This window comes from Myodes glareolus, chromosome 8, assembly GCF_982192425.1.
Source record: "Myodes glareolus chromosome 8, mMyoGla1.1, whole genome shotgun sequence".
NCBI lineage: Eukaryota > Metazoa > Chordata > Mammalia > Rodentia > Cricetidae > Myodes > Myodes glareolus.
The window spans coordinates 35,283,310-35,306,770 of NC_142033.1; the positions used below are offsets into that span (position 1 = coordinate 35,283,310).

The window sequence follows — 23,461 nt, forward strand, 5'->3', positions numbered from 1 at the left end:
AAATGGTCCAGCTTAACTGGTAGGCAGTTAAGAAGTCTGTGTGGATCACAAACAAGGCTACAGGTCCTTCCCATCCCATCCCTGTTCATCAAGAATGACCCTTTCTTCTCCTTATCAGTATCTCTCTCTACCTCAGCCACATGCCGCAGTCTGGCTAAAGAAAGGAACAGCAGACAACAAGACACTGCAGAAGTGTGCAAAGTGCTCTTTACCAGGTTGCTCATTCTCACTGACCCCCAGAACCCTTTCGCCACCACCGAAACCCAATTATACCAAGGCCTTCACGAGTGAGGCTGAGGCCACTGGCTCTCATCTGACCACAAACACGTTAGTGTGCTCAGGGGACAACCTAGGACAAAAATGAGCAGGAGTGTCCTCAGGTGAACTCAACTCAAATCAGCACCTACCAAACTGAGTCAATCAGGATTCTGTGCCAAATTCTGTGTGATGCATAATCCCATCCTCATTTTCTTTACTTCTAAGTATTCCTTATTTCCCCGGAAATTTACTGCTGACGAGGAAAAGTCTAGCATTTATTATTCCAAACACAATGCAAAACTCTCTATGCACATCATCTCGACATTAAATCAATTAGGGCTGAGGTGGTGGCCCATCAGTTGAGAGCATTTGTTGATTGTTCAGAGAGCCAGACTTCAGTTCCTAGCACCCATGCCAGGCGGCTCACAACCTCCCGTAACTCCTGTTCCTGGGGATCTGATGCCATCTTCTGGCCTCTGTGGGCAACCCACATATGTCTATGTATACAGAAGATATGCATGCATACACAAGAAACACATACATAAAAATAAAATACATATATTTTTTAAATCACATCAATCCTATAATGTTGGAGAGGGTGGGAATACACAGCATACGGTCATTGATGATTCAGATGCTAACCCACCCGAGGAGCGATTCTGATGGAGGTCAATCCTGTCCAGGCAAGACCCTCAGGACCATCAGCTCTGGAAACTGCAGCTCACTTTTGCTAAAGCAGCTTGGTGTCTCCCCAGCACCTGCATTCTGTAATCTCATGTGATGTGTATATGTAATCTCATGATTACATCTCAATCTTATGGGCACATATATCTGTGAATGGCCAGGAAGAGGACTTTTATTTTAGCTATATAATTTTGATATATAGAAAATATACTAGAACATGCTTCATACTTAGATCTATTTGCCCCATGAGGACTGTAGACATTTAAAAGCCTGATTTGCTCTTTTGCTTAGACTAACTGCACACAGTTATCTCACTTTCACTGCAAAACAAGTTCAAAACTAGACTTTTTGTACAAAGCCCATGAATTTGGAACTTTGTATCTATACACAGGGTCAGAGTCACAGATGTCCAACCAGGTTGCTACATGAACACTCTAGGAAAAACATGTCAATTCTTTGCTTGCCAAGTCTGTTAACAAAAGACCTATGACCCAAAGCTTATCTCACTGGGCACGGTACCCCTGCCCTCTGATCACAGTCTTTGTCCTGTAACCTTGGACCCTTATGTTGCCATGGCAATGGCTCAGTTCCTAATCGCTTACTCTAGAAATGTGCTATTGACCAATGAGAGGTAACTTTTGTAATTTTTTTTTTTATCACTTTAAAGCTCCTGTAGGAAAAAGGATTTTTAGGCTAGAGAAGAAGCCAGGAGAAGAAGCTAGAAGGAATTAGAAGTAGGACAGGAGACGGAAGGATAGAGACTGATTCAGAAAAGCATGTGTGAGAGAAATTCATTCCCCCTCAGACATCCTGAGTCCTCTGCTGGCTGTTGCTTCCATTCTAAACCCTGAGAGGGCCTTAGGGCTGGACCCCAAAGGGTCTTGTTACTATAACACAAGTAGCTACAGCAGATTCAAATCATATCTTTATGAATAAAGGATTTATTGTTATTGCACCTCATTTGCCGACGTTTTTTTAGAGGATCTGGCACTTGGAAAATGTCCCCCAAAATTCACAAATTAGACAACAAGCATGTCATTGAGTATGCCACAAAAAGTCCACGGCCCTTGATGTCCATCTTGATTTAGCAAGGTCATGATTTACATATCTACTCCTGGTGTTGATCACCTAAGTTTCTTACTTAGAAAATCTGTCACGTATCCTTGGCATCTGAATTGGGGCATCTACAGATTTTATGGGGAAAAACTGGGATATGTACCGATCCTGCACTAGGCTAGAATACAGACACAATAAAGACGTGGACCCCTTTCTCCAAGAGCTGAGGGTCTAAGGGACCTGATAGGCACGTACATACCAAACGCTATCCTGTTGTAAAATCCCATTTAAAACACTGTCGTCCTTTAGGAAGATTATTCAAGATGATTTCCTTTCTAAGCTTCACTCCAAGTTTATAACTGGAGTACTAACTCATTTTTCTAAAACACGATACTAATCAGAAATTAATCCCTTTCCCCCAAGGACATTGAAATTAGACTCAATTTTTATGAATCTAAAATCCTATGTCACCATGCACCATCATGGGCAGATGTGTTCTGACGCCCCTCACTCTAACGATCAATATTTGAACAACCTATTCTTGACATCTGTTCACTGTGCACTGGGCCTTATAAGATCGAAGATACTGCAGTTGACATCACCTTATTCACATATTTACAGCTAATCCACGGAGTCGCAAATAAATGACTTAAAATCCATTAGATCTCTTTAAAAAAAAAAAACTCACCTGAAACAAAGCAGTGAGAATAAGCAGGGTAGAAACATGCACGTATTCATGCCTTTATGCTGCAGGACTGGGGGCTGAACCCGAAATTCTGCACATGCTGTACATACTCTTGGTAAGCATCCTCCCTCTGAGCTATATATACACTTATCTATTTTTCTATTTTTTTTTTTGTAGATTTCATTTTGAGACGAGGTCTAAACAAGTTGCCCAGGCTGGCTTTAAACTCATCTCTAGTCCAGGTTGAGCTTGACCTTGCTATCCTCCTGCCTCAGCCCCTGCATAGCTGAGATAATAAGTCTGGCTTGGAAAGCCACCTAACAAAAAGAGCACAGCTTCCAAGGGCATGTCTTTGTCTCTGAATGTTGGATGCTGTGATAATGTGTGCCCCACTAGAAAGGCAGGCAGTCTTATCAGTTTTATACATACGATAGGAGGAATGGTTTTGCTATATCGGAACTGTCCTTGGGATCCTGTCCTCTAAGGCACCTACTTACAGAGAAGCAAGCCATTGAAAATCAACTAGCTAAACTATCTTTGCAATACAATGTTTAGATGTCCACACCTGAAATGCACCAGAAAAGCCCGATCTTTACCTCATATAAAAACAGCTTAGGTTTCTTTTTAAAGCTGTAGCATGAAGTGTATCCTAATTAACCAAGGTAGTTCATAGCGAAGACAGGATCCTTTCACAGAATAAGGAAGTGAGATAATGCTCCACTAATTACTCAGCACTGCAGAGCGAACCACCTAACGTCACACTAAATGCTTCCGTGCGTTGCTATAGCACGAGCACTAGGGGCATCATGTCAAATCTCACACTTCTCTTTAGAAAGCTGAAGTCAGTGGGGTTTGCTATCGTTTCTGCAGACTTGGAGTGGGAAGTTTTCATCTGCAATTAAACGTCTTTTAAGATGTAACAAGGCGTGTCTGTCTGGTGTCCACACCCTCATGTCACAATGGAAGACTTGGCTCTTTAAATTTCAGGGCAGTTTCCTGACAAGGTAAACAGAAGATTAAAGAAACAGTGAACAGATATGGAAGGTGTCAACTTCTGGTAATTTGTGGTGCAATTCCCTAACAACCTCACCCTAACAAAAAATACTCACGTGGTTCACACAGGCAAACGGCTTTACCTGGCACAAAGCCAGGCAAGAAACTGTAGCTACCCTCAACTCACCCAGCTTCAGAGAAATACTGGCATGACTGAAGAACAGTTCACTGCCGATGTGTTCCGGTGTCTGCTTTCCTCGGTTCCTTCCCAGTACCCTCAGACTGACACTGGAGTCTGCACCCACTCACTCTATAGTTCAGCCATCCTGCTTCTTTTTATCGAGGGATTTCAGTGGATACCGAACTGGGGCTGGCTCAGTGCTCCACACGGCCTCTCTTAGCCATTCCACTCTTGACAGCCTAGCGGCTCAGAATCAGAATAACTCCATCTCATCAGTCCTGTGGCCCATCCCTCCAAACTGATAGCTGGGAACTGGATCTGGTGACCCAGGCCTGGAACCTCAGCTACCAGAAGGCTAAGGCAGGAGGATTACAAATTCAAGGTCAGCCTGAATATCTTAGCAAGCTCTTGTCTTAAAATGAAAAGTGGATTGGGGAGGACCAGTGGGGACCGGTACTTGCTCCAAGACTGATGACCTGACTTCACGTCCTGAAAAGAACATTGTGTGAAGGACAGAACTGACTTCCAGAAGTTGTCTGACCTTCACCTTGGCATGTGCGCCCCCACCCCCACAAACACTAAATAAATGAATGGATGGATGAATGAGTAAATAAATAAATGTAAAAATGGTTGAGGGTATAGCTTTGTATAGAGCACTTGCTTAGCATTCAGCAGGCCCTACTATCCGGTTTTATTTTTTAATAAACTTCTATTGCATAGTTTACAAACATTTTTATTCTTTTTTCAAATTTTTAATTATTTTACACCAGCCTGTGTCTAGGTGTGGGTTAGATACACATGTATGAGGTCCCTATGGAGGTCAGGAGCATTGCATTTCCCGGGGCTAGACTTACAGATGGTTTTAAGCTGTCTGATATGGATGCTGAAAATTGAACCGAGTCTTTTGGAAGAGCAGTAAGTACCCTTCGCCACGAAGTCATCATTCCAACATACTTTATTCTTCATAACTGAGCCTGAACAAATTTTTCAGCTGGGAGACTCATTCATTCATTCATTCATTCATTGCCCCCTGAATCCCACGTCTTATTACAGGTCTATGTTTGTGTTTGTCTCATCTTAGTCTAACTTGGTAGGTTATGTATTCTGAGACATTCATTCATTTCTTTCAGATTTTTCCAATTTAGTGGAATACGTCCTTAGTTTATGTCCTAAGGGCTTTCTAAGGACACATACCTTCTTGTCTCTAATTCTCTTAATCTGTTCTCTCTCTCTCTCTCTTCATGAGTTTGGCTAAAATTGTTGATCTAACTTATGTTTCAAAAAAAAAAAACCCAACTCTTTGTTTCATTGATCACCTTATATTATTTTTGTTATTTCTATTTTATTAATTGTCATCCTGGTATTAATCACTGTTTTTCCATCTACTGATTGTGGGTCTGACTTTTTCTTGTTTTTTAATATCCTGTGATATCAAGTTATGTAAGCTATCAGTCTAACTGTGTGTGTGTGTGTGTGTGTGTATACTAAAGCACAAGTCATTAGAAGCTAGAATACAGAATTAATGTCAACCAGTATTATTTTTTATTTTTTGACATTATACATTTTTAATTTATATTTTTAAAAGAAAATAAACTATCTTTTTACATTTTACATACCAATCCCAGTTTCCACTCCCTCCCCTCCTCCCATTCCCTCCACCTACCCTCTCACACCACCCCCATCCACTCCTCAGAGAAGGTAAGGCACATTGTTTTGGGGAAAGTCCAAGGCCCTCCCTACAATATCTAGGCTGAGCAAGGTATCCATCCAAAGAGAATGGATTCCCAAAAAGCCAGTACAAGCAGTAGTGATAAATCCTGGTGTCACTGCCAGTGGCCCTGCAGTCAGGTCCAGCCATACAACAGTCACCCACATTCAGGTCATCATGAACTTATGCTAGTTCCTTCCCTGGGGGGGGGGGGCGGTGGGGAGGGAGGATAGAAGGGGAAGAGAAGGGGAGAAGGGGAATGGGAACGAGAACTTGAGAGAACAGGACAGTCGAGATGGATGAAGGACAGAGATGAGAGCAAGGAAAGAGATATTTTGATTGAGAGAGTCATTATGGGGCTAGCAAGAAACCTGGCACTAGAGAAATTCCCAGGAATCCACAAGGATGACCCCAGCTAAGACCCTAGCAATAGAGGAGTGGGTGACAGAACTGCCCTTGCCCTGCAGCCAGAATGATGAATATCTTAAATATAACTTCATCCAGCAACTGATGGAAAGAGGCAGAGACCCACAGCGGAGCACTGGGCTGATCTCCCAAAGTCCAGTTGAAGAGAGAGAGGAGTGAGAATACGAGCAAAGAAGTCAAGACCATGATGGGGACACCCACTGAAACAGCTTATCTGAGCTAATGGGAGCTCACCAACTCCAGTATTATTTTTTAAGAATTAAGTGCCAATTGGATCTGAGAACTTAAGCACAAGAGAGAAAGTTGTGCTTTTAGGAGACCAAGGAGAAAAAGTAAACCTTCAGAGGAAATTAGCAGACCAGGAGGAATGTTTTGAATTTCCACCTTAAAACTGGTCCGTTTCAGCTGGGTAGCTTTGTAGTGTGAATGGGAAATGTCTCCAACACATTCCAGCCCTTATCCTCAGCTGGTAGAGATATTTGGGGGGATTAAGGAAGCTTTAGCAGTGAAGTCACTGGCTGTAACTTACTATCCTTGCCCCAGTTTCAGGTGCCCCTGCCTTCCAGCCAGGGGCCATGTGAACAGGTCCTGCCGCACACGGTCCCATCACGAACTAAGATGCCCCTGCCCTTCCTTCTCCTACCATGATGACCTAAGACTGTGACCGTGAGAATAAATCTTCCCCCCCATAGGTGGTTCCTGTCAGGTATTTTGGTCCCAGTGATGTCAAAGTAGCTAATGGAGACAGAAAGACCGAGAATCTTATCAAGTTTATTCTGGTTCAGAGGCTTTCAAAATGAATTCCCTACAAACTCTAGAAAATACATTCTCTGAGATGCAACCTAGCATATATTTACATGCAGTTGCAAACAAAGGTTCTACAAACAGTTGGCGCCCTTGCTGCTGGCTCTGCAGACGGACACTTCCTGTTCTGTCTCCCTCTTACATCACAATAGTATTGATTTCCACGCTCGCTAACGTGTTGCAATACATTCTCTGGCAGCCACGATCCCAGACTGAATTGCAAGTGTCTTCGGGAGTGGATACATCCACATTCCCAGCCTGACAGATGCACACACTGGACTCTTCCTGTAGAAGCATGCTAAAGATGCCAGGAGGACTGGCAGGCACAGGTGCACACAGCACATTACCACAACAGCCAGGACAGAGCCTTTTAAACTTTCTAGTTCGGCCAAGTAGAATGTATGTCATCACCTAGAAAAGAGTCTCATGTTAGCACTGTTTCCCATAAACATTTATCCAGGTTCCATTAAGTCATGCCTCATCAAAGATCACCGAGGCTTGTGATATTTTAATGTCTAGCTTTTGGGGATCACTTAATCTAAAGCAGACTTTCTTAAGCTTCCCAGTCATGAATCTTTCTCCCTCAAGAAACTTTTTATAGGACCCTGCGTACTACAGTACGTAAAACAGGTATGCAAATCAAACATTTATGGATAAGAGATGCTAAGAAGTTCTCTTAAAACAGCCAATTTGTATACTAATAAGATGAGTGCACCTGCTTATTATTATGTAAGGAATTAAATCTGGGCTGAATATTTGATACTGCATGTCATAGAGCACCTCCCACTGTCAGTGCCAAGGATACTACTTTTTTTAAGTGCATGAAACAAAATGACATTAAGAACACTTTAGACATTGTTGAAAATTAATTTTTAAAAAAAAGAGGTCATGAATTTGAAAGGGAGCAAGGAGGGATATATTCGAGTGTTTGAAGTGAGGAAAAGGAAGGGAAAATGATGCAATTATATTATAATCTCAAAAAAATAAAAGAAACACTTTAAGAAATTGCTAGAAATTTTGCCTTAATCCCAAAATTTAGAATCTACTTAATGATTTTATTTGTTTTGAAATACGAGTCGACAATTAACACAGCAATTCTTAAAATCAAATATCCAAACACAATATAATCCAAAGATGTACTGATTTGATACATGCTAGGAAACAATGGTAGAAAAACATCATAAGTTTTGTTTTCCATAATTAAACCTTATGTTTCTATACGAGCAGAAAGCTCTTATTTAAACACTAAATAAAGACACCGCATAACATAGCCCAAGTCTGAACCCAGGTGTCTTAGGGAGCACTCATGGGTCCTGGGTGACATCATGATATGCCCCGTGTCACATGCACTATTGAGCCTTCAGAACCAAAGCTTACAGTGAAACTGAGACAAGACGCAGGCAGGCACCACCAGAAATACCTCAGTTTATCTCACTTTTCACGTAATTTTTGACCACTCATGTTCACACGTATTTGTTCTTAGCAGTCTGGTGTTTGCAGCCCACATACACATTTACATAACCATGCACGGAATTGCAAGCCATGGTCTAAAGAGCCTGACCTGGCAGCCACCAATCAGCAGCGTCTACTTGGGCAACTTTCTACTCAGTGCTGTGCCAACAAGTACATTGTTTTCATTTCCTTTTAAGAACACAGGGAATCAGCATTTTAAATTATTTAAAAAAAACATAAAGAATTGGCTTCTCCTAAAAGGAAAGCAACAGAAAGGTGGCGTGCATTTTTGTCAGAAGTTTTTCATTACGGCCCCTGACTCCAGCACACCACTTCATAGCTCATCCACCTTAGCTAGAGTTACTGTAAGCAGTTTGCTCACCTTTTAAAATAATTTCTCCTTTAATTGACATATAATGGTTATACGTATTTACAGAGCATGTTACAATATTTTAATATATGTCTATGTTGGACAATGATTAAATCTGGCCAATTAACATATCGAGCACCCCATGTACCTATCATTTGTTTGTGATAAGAACATTCAAAGTTCTTTCTTCCAGTTATTTTGAAGCAGTCAATATAAAAATGGTACCCATATTTACCTCGCTGCACAACAGAACATCCGAACTGATTTCTCCTATCTAACTGGCAACTCTTCACCAGTCACTCCCTGTTTCTTCCTCGTCCCTATCCCCTGCCTCCTGACAGCCTCCTACTACAGACTTTTGTGAAGCCAACTTTATATTTCCCGTGTTTGACCATCCTCACCACATCTTTACCCATCAAAATCCCCCTGCTGTGTTGACACAGGCTCACACAATGGCCACAGCGCTTGTCACACATTTGACCGGTACAAGCAATCTCTGGACCTCAGTGTGTTAGAGAAAAAATAGATGCCATAGAGATCACAGGACACACGGTAGATGAAAATTATTCCTTTGCACCCATACTTTCATCGTCTGCCATCTCTTAGGCTATCTCCACGCAGAGACTGGGACCTGTAGGCTGAGATGAGGTACAAACTGCTAGTGTTTCCCTGAAGGTATAAACTGAATTGCTGAGTCTAAATAAATACTCTGTTCAATGTGCTTGTAATACCTGGGAAGGAGCCAACACTGACTATCCACACCAGTGTCACAAAAGACAAGTGCGACAAGAAATCCTCTCTATACCATCCAAACTTGTCACCAAACACTCTCTCCTAAGCTCATGACGACCATGTTTGTGAACCAACTGCATTCGCCTTGTTCTGTTTCCCAAGCTCCCGTGATAAGGATGCTCCAGAGCCTGGTTAATGAGGCTGCCAAGTCTCCTCCCAGAAGACTCTGGTCCTGGGGACCTACAGTGGAGCCCATGCATGTGTAATTTTATTAGCACCCTGATGACTTATCATCAGTAAGGCTGAGAGCCTAGAATAACGGCTGTTCTTCTGCAATGCTGCTCTCCCTTACTAGAGGGCTGGCCAGACGAAATACTCACCCACCGCACTGGCCCCCACTGAACCGCTGGCCTGCTGTTAGCTTGACTGAGGAAAGAGAGAGACTGGGAGGTGTGCACACAGGCAGAAGGGCAGGCCATTCCCTATTCTGCTCCCATGTTCAACCCTAAGCATGGCTCGGTCATTGGACTTGGCAGTGTGTTGCAAAGGCCTTCCTTTTTCAGTAGGGAACTTAGGCAATTGCTCTCCATGTGTCACTTTAGGGCTTGGCCAAAGCTAGATGATCAACAAAAATCTGTTGATCACTGCACTTTTAGAGAAAAGTGATTATACTGGAAAAGGAAACACAAATTCAGAACCGCTGTCTTACTCTTAGAAGCAGGGATGAAAGATCTAAGCTTGGGGAAGAAGGGGTCATCAGTGTTGGCTTATGAGTGCATCAATACACCAATGACAGAAGCAGCCCGCTCCTCCAGGTCTGAGCAACTCTTTCAGAAAAGCACAGGTTTCTCTGCTCTTGTGTCTATAAGATCAGTGAAGAGTGTAGCAGTGATTAAGAACAGTGAGTTCAGCAACCAACATCCACTCCTGGAAGCTCCCTTACCAGTTAACTCCACTCAAAGGGCTGTCAGCATCAAATGAATACTGCAGCTCCTCAGAATAATATTACAAGTGCTAGGTAAAGGTTAATTATTGCTGTATTAGTTGAGAGTCTGTATGCATATATGATAGTAACAATCATACCCCAGATATTCATCTGTGTTTAATTTTATAAACTCCAATACGTGCTCAAGCACTGGTTGCATTCATCTTTTAGTGACTTTGCTCCATGGTTAACTAGAGTGCTTTCTAGGCACCTAAACAGCTAAGGATAGCAACTCCCTCCCCATCTTCTCTCTCAGTTACTCCCAGGGGCAAGTATGACACCGGGAGACAGAAGCTCCATAGCACAGCTTAATGCGGAACCCTTTGAAGATATTTTTCAAGACCATTCCTAGTGCCCAAGATGTAGCCGTATTTTCCCCAGGCGCTGCTTTATCATTGTTTTCTGCTAACAGCCCCAAGTTCCCACAGTATAGGTCACCTGATTCTCTGCCAGTGGTAGGCACTCTGACTTGAGGATTAAGAAAAATATCTTTTGGCAGCATGGCCAAGGAGAGATGCCTGCTCCATCCCCAACCTCATTAACCCCCGAGTCAGGTGGGAGAGCTGGTACTGAGGTCATAAGAGCAGGAGAGCTGCGCCCATCAGCTGCAGCACCGCGGAGAACAGGTCTAGCCTTGCTTGGGCAACACAGCAGAGCTGACCCTGAAGTTGTAAGTGTGGGAGAATTGATACTGAGGATGAGAAAGCAGGAGAAGTGGCCCCACCCTTTGCTCATCACTGCAAGGGGTAAACTATTCAGGGCAATGCAGGAGAGCTCACCCTAGTAGTGAGGACAAGGGAGAGCTGGCGGGCTGACCAACCCTGCAATACCCAGGCCCAGAACCAGGATTATGAGCTGGCCCACCCCAACATCCATCCCATCCGTGATCTGCTGGAGCACGGGAAGGGAAGGGACCAGTCTTGCAGACCCAACGCTGCAGGATTTCCATGACACAGGGCAACAAGGATAACTAAGAGGAGTTCAGTGAGGGGTCAGTATTGATAGCACAGCAGAAAACAGAAACCTCCAACCTGACCTGTGAGTCTTTGCCAAGAACACTTGCAAGTCAAGATGTATGATAAAAGGGTTTACTGTGGGACTGACTCGCCGTGTCACACTGCAGCTTCCATGACAAAGTTGTTCTTTTAAAATTTTTTGCTTCACTTTTATTTTATTTTATTTTATTTTATTTTATTTTATTTTGGGGGGGAGGTTGCAGGGGCGAATGGTGGATACAAAGGAAAGGGGGGGAATGAATGGGATGAAGATGCATGATGTTAAAGACAGAAAGAAGAAATAAAAAAGAAAGTAAAAAAACAGCAGAAAATATCATGGATATAGCTGGATCACCACCTCTTCAGTCTTCCACCAACTTTCCTTATTTCCTTAGAAGAATCGCTATTCTGAAGTTAGTTTTTATCATTCTCATACATTTTAAATACAGTTTTGCATATTCATTTATCTACAAATAAAACATAGTATTAGTTTTGTACACTCAAAATTTATATAGGTGAAGGGATGGGGACAGATTTGATCAAAACACATTATATACATGTATGAAATCCTCAAACAATAAAAGATTTTTGTGGCATGTTTAATCCCAGTACTTGGGAGGCAGAGACAGGTGAATCTCTGTGAGTTTGAGGCCAGTCTGGTCTACAGAGTGAGTTTCAGGACAGGCTCCAAAACTACAGAGAAACACTGTCTTGATGAAAAATTTTTAAAAAAATGCAGAAGAAGAAGAAGAAGAAGAAGAAGAAGAAGAAGAAGAAGAAGAAGAAGAAGAAGAAGAAGAAGAAGAAGAAGAAGAGAAAGAAAAAGAAAAAGGAAAGAAAAGCATATTTTAAAACCATACAAAGAAGTGAGAACGTCCAGTTCAAAGATGATCAGTTGAAACCAAAGAATGTTTATGATTTAGATACTCCCCTGTCCTGAGCTCATTTCCTGAGGCATTTTTTTCTAGAACACACACACACACACACACACACACACACACAATCTTTTACTACTAAACTATACTGCATATAGTGCTCATTAAAGTCACTTACTATATACAAATCACTTAAAAACACACTAAGTTCTCAAAACTCCATTTCCCTTGATGAATGCTTAATTTGGCAAGCTGGAAGCAGGAAAGATTATCAAAAGGTAAATACAGGATAATGAATTCTCTTGGGTCCAGTTAGCACTTAAAAGTTTCAGAGGTCACCACCAGCTGACAAACAACTTCAATTACACACATGAGGTCATCTGTCTAAGAGACAAACACAGGTTCACATACAGTTACTTCAAGATAGCCTTTCTCCGCATGCATCCGAATCTCTTGAACCTCAGCCCTTTGGTTTCTGAGCCAGCAAGTCTGGGATGGAGCCCCAAAACAACCATATTTAGCTAGCAAATTTGTAGGTGGTGTTATATCACACATTGTTGGGAAGCCCATTTCATTTTAACATGAAAACCAAGGCAATATACCAATGGCTTGACAGTTGGTACAAACAGATCCTCATAGGCAAAGGCTGAAATGAACCAAAATCTAAGAAAGGTTGAGTTTACACACCCACCATCACACCTACCACCACCACCACCTTCAGGCTAATAGGTTTCAACGATTAGTTCTTTTGACTTAATACTATTACTACCCCTTTCAACCACCATTCCCAAAAACTTAGCAAGGAAGAATGATGGATCTCCACCTTGAGAGAATTATACCTTCCTTTTCACAACTGACAGAAGAAAACACTAACAACGTATCAAAGTTTTTCTATGCTCTAAATCCTATCAGAGTTAATAGTGAGTATTGAGAAATTTACAGCAAATATGAGACAGGAATTCTTTCATAGAAAACTCCTCTCAGGAAAGTCCCATTGGCTGCATATCAGAGACATTCATGCCCGAAGCACAGGGCTCCCTCGTAAAACTCAAGCTTGCTCCAGTCTATGCTATCTATCACCCAGTTTTCTAACTCCCTCTACAAGAGGCTTAGCTCCTGGGGAGACCGGTTCTTTATCTACGTGTTGTGGGAATGACAGTGAGATTGCTTGATCTCTTTGTGGGCTTCTTTCCTCTATCAGGTCTGATATTGGCATGACCCCCTTAGCGGTAATTATCCTGTTACCTACGAAAACAAAGCGTCTTTCCTTTGCCTCACGTACTCTTCAGGCAAGAAGACAAGCATAGAAAGTGTCTGGACGTTGCGATGACAAGAGCCAGCTTATATCACAAGAGCAGTGGCTCTTCAATAAGAAAGCTATATTATCCATTTTCCACACCGGGTAAGTGGGATCTCTTCAATGAAATAAACTTGGACTTTTGAATACTATGTAATATTTCTTCACACTGAGTTTTTAAATTAAATTCCATTTAGGCATAAATATCCTACATTTTAGGCACATACATGAGGCCAGGTAAGGGTACTGCCTCACTCAAAATAGTGCTATAAAGTAATTACTTTTGATAGCGAATGATCACTATCACAGACTGGGGTGTTAGGTAAGGTTATAAAAAACTTAGTCATACTTCCACTATACCTCTAAGAGGGAAATGTTTATGATAGTTTTGTTATTTTTTTATGGGCCTTAAATAGGAAAAGGTCAAGTCAAATCAGGTGCATTGCCCTTACACCTTGTTAGAAACAATGCTTAAAACTAACCTTATTCTATCCCCAAGTCATTCTCAGCAAATGTGCCCTGACAACCCACCACGTGCCAGACACCACGGGTGATGCTTAGGAACAGACGGAAGAGGTTCAGGTTCCACATCCGAGGAGCAGCCTCTCATGGAGGCTAAGGGAGGTTCTCAACCCCGACACATGCACGCAGACAACATCAAGAAGATGACTCGCACATTTATATATCCTTCCTGATGAAGGGCCAGATTAGGCTTTTCAAATAAACAGGTTTATTTTGAGGTTACACAAATGGCAGAGGATAATATATGACTGAGGTGTCTATGAAGATGTATTGTTTTGTACTAGAAAAAGAAGTGATTTTTTTATTTCCAAACACATTAAAGTTTCTTCAATTCTTTAATGTGAAAATAAATTTTTACATATAGAATATATATTTATATGTGTATATATCATCTATGTACACATATCTATGTTATGCCACATTTATACGTGAAAATATATGTAAAATCACATATTTAATAAATGTATATGCATTTATCTGTGAGTGTGAGATGCTGAGGTTTATGTCACAGTCTCACACATGCTGGACAAGTATTCTACCACTGAGCTATATCCAGCCAATATTTTGTGCATAGATATTCCTCTATTTAGGATAGGGTTATGGTCTGGTAAAATCACGGCATAGCTTAAATGTTGTGAGTCCAATATAATACAGCTGAGAACCATGACTTAGTCCACTTTCAATGTGTTCAGAAAGCTGACATTAGCCTAAAGTTGGGCAGAATACTCTCCTGCATCTGTTCCTCAACACAGTGTGGCCTATCTCTGTGATTCACCGAATACCTGTTTGCACAGACCACTGCCAACACAGCAGCACCCTGTGAAAGAGAAGTTCTTTCTCAACGTGACTCTGTGGCTGAGCAGGAGCAATGCCCATTGCCGTTGCTCAGCACCAAGAGAGAGAATCATATTACACATTTGTCTAGGGGAAAAAAAAAAACAAGTTCAAAATCTGAAGTACATTACTGTTTCTACCAAATCTGCATTGTTTTGGTATCAACTCACAGACAAAAAAAAATTACAATTGGACCACCGTATGTTGGGAAACATAGTACATATTAGCAGATACATGTATTAGAGAGATAGATGGGTAGATGGGCGAATGGATGGATGGATGGAGGAAGGGATGGATGGATGGATGGATGGATGGATGGATGGATGGATGGACGGACGGATGGACGGACAGATGGACAAATAGGCAGATGGTTTTAGATGGTTCATTCAGATACAGAAAGCTTCAGGGCTTCTCTTCTTCAATAAGTCTCTTATTTTCTTGAAGGGATCACATGGATAAATGAGCCTTTTTTGGTGGATACTCAGCATCAGTTAGTTTGCAGAGCAGCAAGGGAACATTGCAGGTATATAGATATAACATCCCTGTGTTATTTACTTACTTACAAATGACTTCCTATTTCCCTTAATAAATTTTGAAAACCGAATAAAAATATACTGAAACATTGAAAATAGCTATTTTTAATACTATGTTTTTAAAACTATATTTTGGAAATCCTAGATACTTCTAAAATACTATGCTATGAAACTAATAGAATAATATGCTTTTGAGATCTGGCTCTTCAATGTTAATAAGGTATTAACATATGGAATATTAATATCATAAACATAAGATATTAATATGTGACCTATTATTACTATCAACATAAAATCACAACGATACTTACTCTGTTCAATACTTGCCATGATCTATGATGGAATATTTACCTAAACATTTGTATTTGCTAATTTCGGAAACATCAGATGTGGTCAATAGAAGATTTTTCACAGGTATTTGAAATAGGGTCCAACATATAGAAATACAATTTACCTTGACACAAATGTTACTTTACGCAAGACTCCTTTACCTAGTGCTGCGCCCATCACTATCAGGTCAAGCACCTTTCTGCTGCCCATCATTCTCACACGGTTTTCTTTCCTCCTTGACCAACACCTACCCCTCTCGTGTGTATTCTTTACACCTGCTCCTGCTTTGCTCTCTTCCTTCTCAGAAAAACCCACATTCTGCTTATGCTCTAAGCCGTGACAGCGAAACTTGTATGCATTCTGTCTCAGTGCCCACGGTCTGAAAGGAAGCGACCATCCCAGATTAGCCGTTTGAAACTCACAGCCACAGACCACAGGTCAGCACGGTTGCAATCAGAGAATCCAGTCTAGTAACTCACGCCTCCATGCACAGTTGTTTCGGGCATTTTTTTCTTCCTCCTCTGATATCTAATATCTCCCATCCTCCAATATCCTTCTTGTGCCTGATCGTATTTCTTTTATCAAGGAAAGCAAAGCCGCCATGCGGGAGCTTTCACGAGGTCCCCCAGACAACCTTCTCAACCACACATTCTTCCCAAAACTCAGACTCCCGCACTGAGCTGCTGAGGAGGCAGCCCATCTCCAGACAGACACATGATAGACTAAGTATAAGTTAATTATACTATGTTCAGACCAGCCTCCACCACAGATCCCTTTTCCCAGACGGTGGCTGCAACACCCTTCTGATGCACAGATCAGAGCCTCCGTGCTCTCCTTGAGTGTATGGCTTTTTCCTCATATCCCACATCCACTCGGTCAGCCAATTCTGTTAGCTTGAAAAATAATCTGGAACTTATCACACCTCATCATCTCCTACAGGACCTACCCCCCAGCTCCACCCCTACCTCCCAGCCCCACCCCCTTCCCCAGGGCCATCTCCATGACCATGGCTCTGCTATAACCAGAGTTAGTTATGGCTATTTCCTCAATGGGAAACTGTAATGCTCCCATGTTAATTGTAGCAAGAACAATGTCTGTGCATGATCTTCATCATATTAAGCTCAGTGTGTGCTTTACTTTTCATTGAACTTTCCTGTCATTTTCTACAAATGACAATTCTCTTAGTATTTTAGCTTTTGCCAGTTTCCTTCCCCCATCAGAGTAGAAATTGCTGTTTTTCCATTCATGAATACAGCCAAGAACAGGATCGAGTAGAGAGCTTCCGTGAATATTTGCGGACTGAACTAATGAATGGATGAGTGAATGGCACCCCTCCTATATACAGTGCAGCTACAGTCCCCTTGAGCTGCTTCGTCCCCTCGGCCCTAGAGGCCCTAGACTGGAGGCATTAGCATCAGCATATCCTGTATTGCCCTACAGCTTTTGTTGCAAGGGCTAGAGTCATAAGAATTTGTACTAAGAACTGTAGCATGTAATCACGAAGTAGACATTCATCATGAAACACAACAGGATGGCAAATGAAATAAAACAAATAGAACCAAGTTTTTAAAATAGCTGAAGTACTTAAACCTCATTGTTCTACGGCTCTCAGGGAAGGCATTCTGCTGAGCAGTCTATATTTTCAGGCCACTTAAGACATCGCAGAAAGTAGAAATTAATTCCTCCTGGGATGGAAATCTCCAGGCAACGCGTACTCCACGTTCCTGCATTTCACAAGGCACCCGGTACATTTTCTTCTCTGGGAGCTGAGCACCAGTGTGCTGGGGGCTGAGGTACTAGCGGTGCCATCAGAACTGTGTCTGGGTTGTCCTGCATTCACCACCTCCACCAATGTGCACACATGGTTTCCTAGCCTTCCCCACTCCACCCCCACCAAAGGGCTGCCATTATAGAGAGGACACTCTTCTAACTCCAAAACAGAGGTTAATAAATGTAAGTACATCATGACTTCTATGGCCTTCAAGAAGTGTAAGACCGAAACATAGATCAAAACTAACAAGACTGGCTTGACTTCATACAATCATTGCCTGCTGTTCAGATACCTCCTGTCCTCATCAGATAGTAAATAGGTACTGAAAACCTCACATGGGGCAGCCAGGTCCTCTTCCCGGCCCTGAAATCAATGTCTGGCACCAACTCCGTAATTTTTGGCCTGCAGGAGTACACAGTCTAGAAAAGGGACCAGCCATGAGCCCCAGGAGGTTCCCTCATTAACCAAAACCTCAGAGAGTAGCTGCCATGAGACAAGCAGGGGCCAGGCAGGTTTCGGAGCAAAACAGAACATTAAAACACCAAGCAATAAATAAATAAACAAGTTCTGAAAGGAAGCAAGCACAGAGAAGTGTTCACTTTGAACATTAGAACCGAAGGATCTTGTTAAACTGGCAGAATGCAAGTCTCCTGCTGGTCTTTCTTTCCTCGTGCACACTAAAGGGGGAGCAGACTCTGTTTCATGAGACAAGTGTGTGTGTGTGTGTGTGTGTGTGTGTGTGTGTGTACAAGCGTAAACTGTGGTAAACACCCTAGACTGTGGTTGCAAAGACAGTCTTGAAATTAGTATTAGGAAGATAAAGAGCAATGAGCTAACGTTGTCTAAATCAACATCCCTACATGGCCATCTCATTTACTGTTCTAACGGTAGCGGAGCAAGGCCAGCACAGAGCAAGGACCCAAGGATTATTTTTAAATACATTAACTACTGTCTGTCAGGTTCTAGGGATTATATTATGCATTTTAGCAATAGTTCTCTCCAAACAAAACAAACTTTAAAAGGATGAATGCTGATCAGTTATGACAAGCATTGAATGAATGAGCAGGTAGGTCCTTTGCCAGAGATCTGTTTGGTCAATTTGGTCTTTATCCTCAAAATGGCTTAAAGCCATCTCGCCTTTGCCAGAGGAGGCAGTTCTGTTCAGCTTTAGACTACTGATTATGTAGAAGGGGCCAGGTAGGCAATATCTAAAGACACTTTTGGTCATGGATATGATCGACAAGGGAGGCTGTTAAATATCCTACAGCACCCAAAATGGTTCCCCGTGGGACCCCAGATCAAGAATGCTGCTGAGAAACGCAGGATCAAAGCAAGCTTAACAGCGGGATAAGTGACAGGATGGGAAGGATAGGGTTTTGTTGTTGTTGTTGTTTTGTTTTGTTTTGTTTGAGACAGGGTTTCTCTGTAGCTTTGGAGCCTGTCCTGGAACTAGCTCTTGTAGACCAGGCTGGCCTCGAACTCACAGAGATCTGCCTGCCTCTGCCTCCCAAGTGCTGGAATTAAAGGCGTGAGCCACCACCACCCAGTGGATAGTATTTTTTTTTTATCACTTAAAACTGATTAATTGTTCAAATTCAAACTCCGTCACTCAGCCCCAGCAGAATTTCTTAGAACTCTCAGTTTCTCCATAAAAGATAACTGGCAATATTACCCACTGTGTAGGTAGGTTGTTCTTAGGAGTTCATAAGAACGCAAGGTATCTGAATATAAAAGACCAGTAAATGCTAGTTATACTATAATGGGAATGCTTATTAATTGTTAAAGATTGACATGTCTGCTATTCAGGAAAAGCAATTTAAAGACCATAAGGCTTAGGGCTGGAGAGATGGCTCAATAGTTAAGAGCACTGACTGCTCTTGCAAAGAACCTGGGTTTGATTTCCAGAGCTATCACCTTCATCTGGCACTCAACACCCCTGAAACTCCAGTTCCAGGGATTCAACACCCACTTCTATCCTCCACAGGAGCTTGCATGCACGTGATGCACATAAACTCACATGCATGCACACACACACGCACGCACACACAAAAACTCAATACTTACAGGTGAAAATAACTTTAAATATCCAACAAAATATTTCATCTTAAAGTTGAGAAAAATGAGGTTCAGAGAGACTCACTTTACCCAGCATCACAAAGCAAGTAAACAGCTGCTCACATCCGGTCACACCCCAGCTACTGTATATCTAAGTGAACTCTTATTATTCCTAGGTATGACTTTCTTTATGAGTAACGCCATCGATTATTTAAGTCATCTTGGATAAGAGGCTTACTATGACTGCTGGAAGTTTATGCGAATACGGCACAACAAAATTAGCTTTATTTAGACATGAACCATTTAAAGTTGGAGCTCATTTATGGGACCCATCTCACTGAATTCCATCCTAAAAGGTTCTATTAGCATCATACTAATCTGCTTTAGAGATCATCTCTTATGAAAGTCTATATCACAAATTATTCATTTATGATTTAAATGAGGAAAATATTTTGGAAAAGAACCTTAAAACACACAGAAGTTGATACACTATATAAGATCTACAATAAAATATTTTGAAAATGTTAAGACTGGTTAACTTTGAGGTATTATAATGGAGTTTGATTTTTAAGTGTCTTCCTTATGAAAACCTGTTTTTACCATGTTTATTCCAGAATTATGAAAGAGACCTTCATTTTTATCTTTAAAGACCAAAATTAACTCTAATTCTAAGTATAATGCCTCTTGTCATTTTGAAGCCTACATATGATGAAACACTGGACAGCCAGAAGTTAATAAAATGCTTCTACATTTAAACTATTGGGACTGGGGGTGGGGGTAGATGCAATACTTTAAGTTTTGGGTTATTTTAGAAGGGGATAGTTTTATTGTTATTGCTTTGTTTTGTTTTCTGGTTTTTGACACAGGGTTTCTCTGTATATCCCCGGCTGTAGTAGTACTCACTCGGTAGACCAGGCTGGCCTCGAACTTAGAGATCTGCCTGCTTCTGCCTCCCGAGTGTTGGTATTAAAGGTACTAACCGATTGAGTTTTTGTTTTCTTTTCCCTTTTAAGAAAAATCTCATAAAGTGTATAACAAGCGCACTGCCATGGTAGTAAAGGATAGCGTTCATACTCAGGTCCTCTACTACAGTGTCTATGTCAACGCCCAGCTTTATACCAGATTACCATAGAAGAAGCTTATATGCTAAATTCTACTTTAAAAGGACTTCTTATTATCAAGCACAGTGACATTGAGTTTACTTCTGTTTGAAACTGGGATCTTCTGTCAGAAAACAAATGACATAAAACTAGCCAACATGATCTTTAGGGATTAGACATTGTGCTTTATATATTTGATTTATAAATTTGGGGGTCTTAGATTAGTAATGTTTTCAATCATCTCAGAGGAAACACAAAGGTATTAGTGCTGCAGCCTGCAAGGCTTGGCACCTTGGTCTAACTAGGGGCAGTGAGGGAATGAAGAAAAGATGGACATGCACACAAAAAAGCTGGGCTCAGGTGATCATGTATACCCTGATGGTGTGGCACCAACTACACAGTCACATCTCAGCCCAGTGGGAGGAGTGAAGTTGAAGCCGGCTCAGGAAGAGGTCTCTGTAGGCCAGAGGCCTCAGGCTGTAAACACCCTAAAGGAAGAAGCTGCAGTTGCTAGCTTTTGTGCGCTCTGAGTTCCTAAACACTCCTCACACACACACACTGTCAGCATACACACTCCGACCTGAGCAAGGCTTCACCAACTCCGAGACTCACAGGCCTGTCTCTCAAAGCCCAGAAAATATGCTGGCCTGCTTATCTGAGGCTCTTCACTAAACTGGTTCTCTGATTCTCAGGAAGTGCTGAGTAAAATATTGGCTCAGTCTTTTGCCCTGCCAGGTACAGACTGTCCTGTTTTCAACTCAGGAGGTCTTCAGTAGGGGCTAAGAAACCGCATTTCTAACAAGCTCAACCAATACCAATGGCCCAGGTCTAGGGACGACACTGAAAACTATAACCTGGCAATTCAAGTCTTCTATGAAAAGTTTTAATTACAGTTTCTATCTTCCTCCCAAAGTATTGGCCAGTGCTGTTTCTAATGCAGCTACTCATTCTCATTCATTATTTTTGTATGAGTAAACATAACAATATTTAGAGCAAAGAAAAATAATCTGAGGAATGATGAAAGAAAAATATAATAAATAAGGAAGATGAGGTTTTTTCATAGCCAAAAATGGAAGTATTAAGCTTCTAAAAACCAATAGACACTTGAAAATTAGATGTCATAACAATATATAACACCAAATATTTTCTAAAGATCTTTCACAAATTATTACCCTTACCTACATATTTATATATTTACCTATTTATATATAAATAGATATCATATATTTATTACATATGAATCAAATAAGCACATCAAGACTCAAATTTTGAAACATATTCCTTAAGGCAAATGACATTTCTGGACATACAATGAAGAAGACAGGCGTTCCTTCACTTATTTTGGTTGAACTATAGATTTGGTTGAATTATACATTTCAGTACAGTGGATGAAAACCTTAATTCCTAAGACCTAATGATTTGGTTTTGGAGGTTATCTGCCGACTTGAAGTCCGCTATAAATATCCCATGGATAAGCACTCTTTCTCAATGACTAAAACTGACTTCAACACATGACACACTGTTGTTGAAGATTGGATTATATATGCCAATTATTTAAGCTGTCTCAGCATACATCGTCCAATTGTCTCTGAGGTCCATTAGCTAAGCATGACAAATATGGCATGTAACACCAATAACAGACAGACCTAACTGTACATGGTACAAAACAGAAGTCAGCAAGCTCTGGAGCCTGAGTCTAGGCCACAGTGACAGGTAACATGCACCAAGAAGTTCAGAATCATTGGTAAATATGGAACCTGCTGCCATGCCTCCTTCAAAAAAATGATGAAGAAAATCAAAACCAGACAGCAGGTCAAGTGTAGCTGCTTCTACTATTACAAGGCCAAAATAAAGAGATGGAACACAGGTAATGGCACTGCTTCTACATGAAAGCAACGGGTGGTAGGCATGAATCTACCATATCACCTCTGCTATCACAGTCAAATGTGCCACCAGGAAACCAAAGGAACTGAAAGACCAGTAATGCTGCCATCCCTGGTCTACAATAAATGGGTCAATTTATTACCACAACAAAAAGGAAGTCAATAAGAACAATAAATTGGATGGCATAGAACTAGAAGTATCAAGCCTTCTTTGGTGATTGAACAAAGTCATGTCTTCCCAAGCTGTGGTTTATTTTACAGACCCCCTCTTTTATTATATGTGTTATGTATGTTTGCTGTGGAAAAATGCTCTTGTACACTGTAAATATTTGTCACTTGTATTGGTTTAATAAAATGTTGATTGGCCAATAGTCAGGAAGGAAGTATTGGCGGGGCAACCACACTAGGGGAATTCTGGGAAGAGGAAAGGCAGAGATGCAGTCGCCAGCCAGATGCAGAGGAAAAAAAGTGAGAATGCCTTACTGAGAAAAGGTATCAAGCCATGAGTCTAAATATAGGTAAGAATTGGGGGTTCATTTAAGTTGTAAGAGCTAATTAGTAATAAGCCTGAGCTTAACTGAGGTCAAACAGTTTATAATCAATATAAGCCTCTGTGTGTTTATTTGGGACTTCTGTTTACATATGTCTAATACTTATTTCAGAGTCTGACCACTTCTGTTGTTCTCCTCCCATTACCAAATACTAGAGGCAGTGTGATGTTAAGAACTGATGTGAATAAAAGAAAAGTTTACTCTAAGGGGAGACTCTGAAAGAGAAAAGCTGCATTGGGTATCTACACATGTTAGAAGAAGAAAAGGTCAGTCAACTTCATGGGATTATAAAATGGAGACCTAAGAGTCAACACATCGACCTTGAATCAATACTGATACTGTAATCAGCTATGTTCAAATAGCAGCAAATGCATCTGCATG

The 23,461-nt window shown here is 41.3% G+C and overlaps 1 protein-coding gene across 1 annotated transcript in view; it reads right to left on the reverse strand.

Annotated features, from left to right (window-relative positions):
- Window positions 1-23,461, reverse strand: part of Atp10d (ATPase phospholipid transporting 10D (putative)) — an 89,982-nt gene that overhangs the window by 62,024 nt on the left and 4,497 nt on the right. The window lies entirely within an intron of this gene.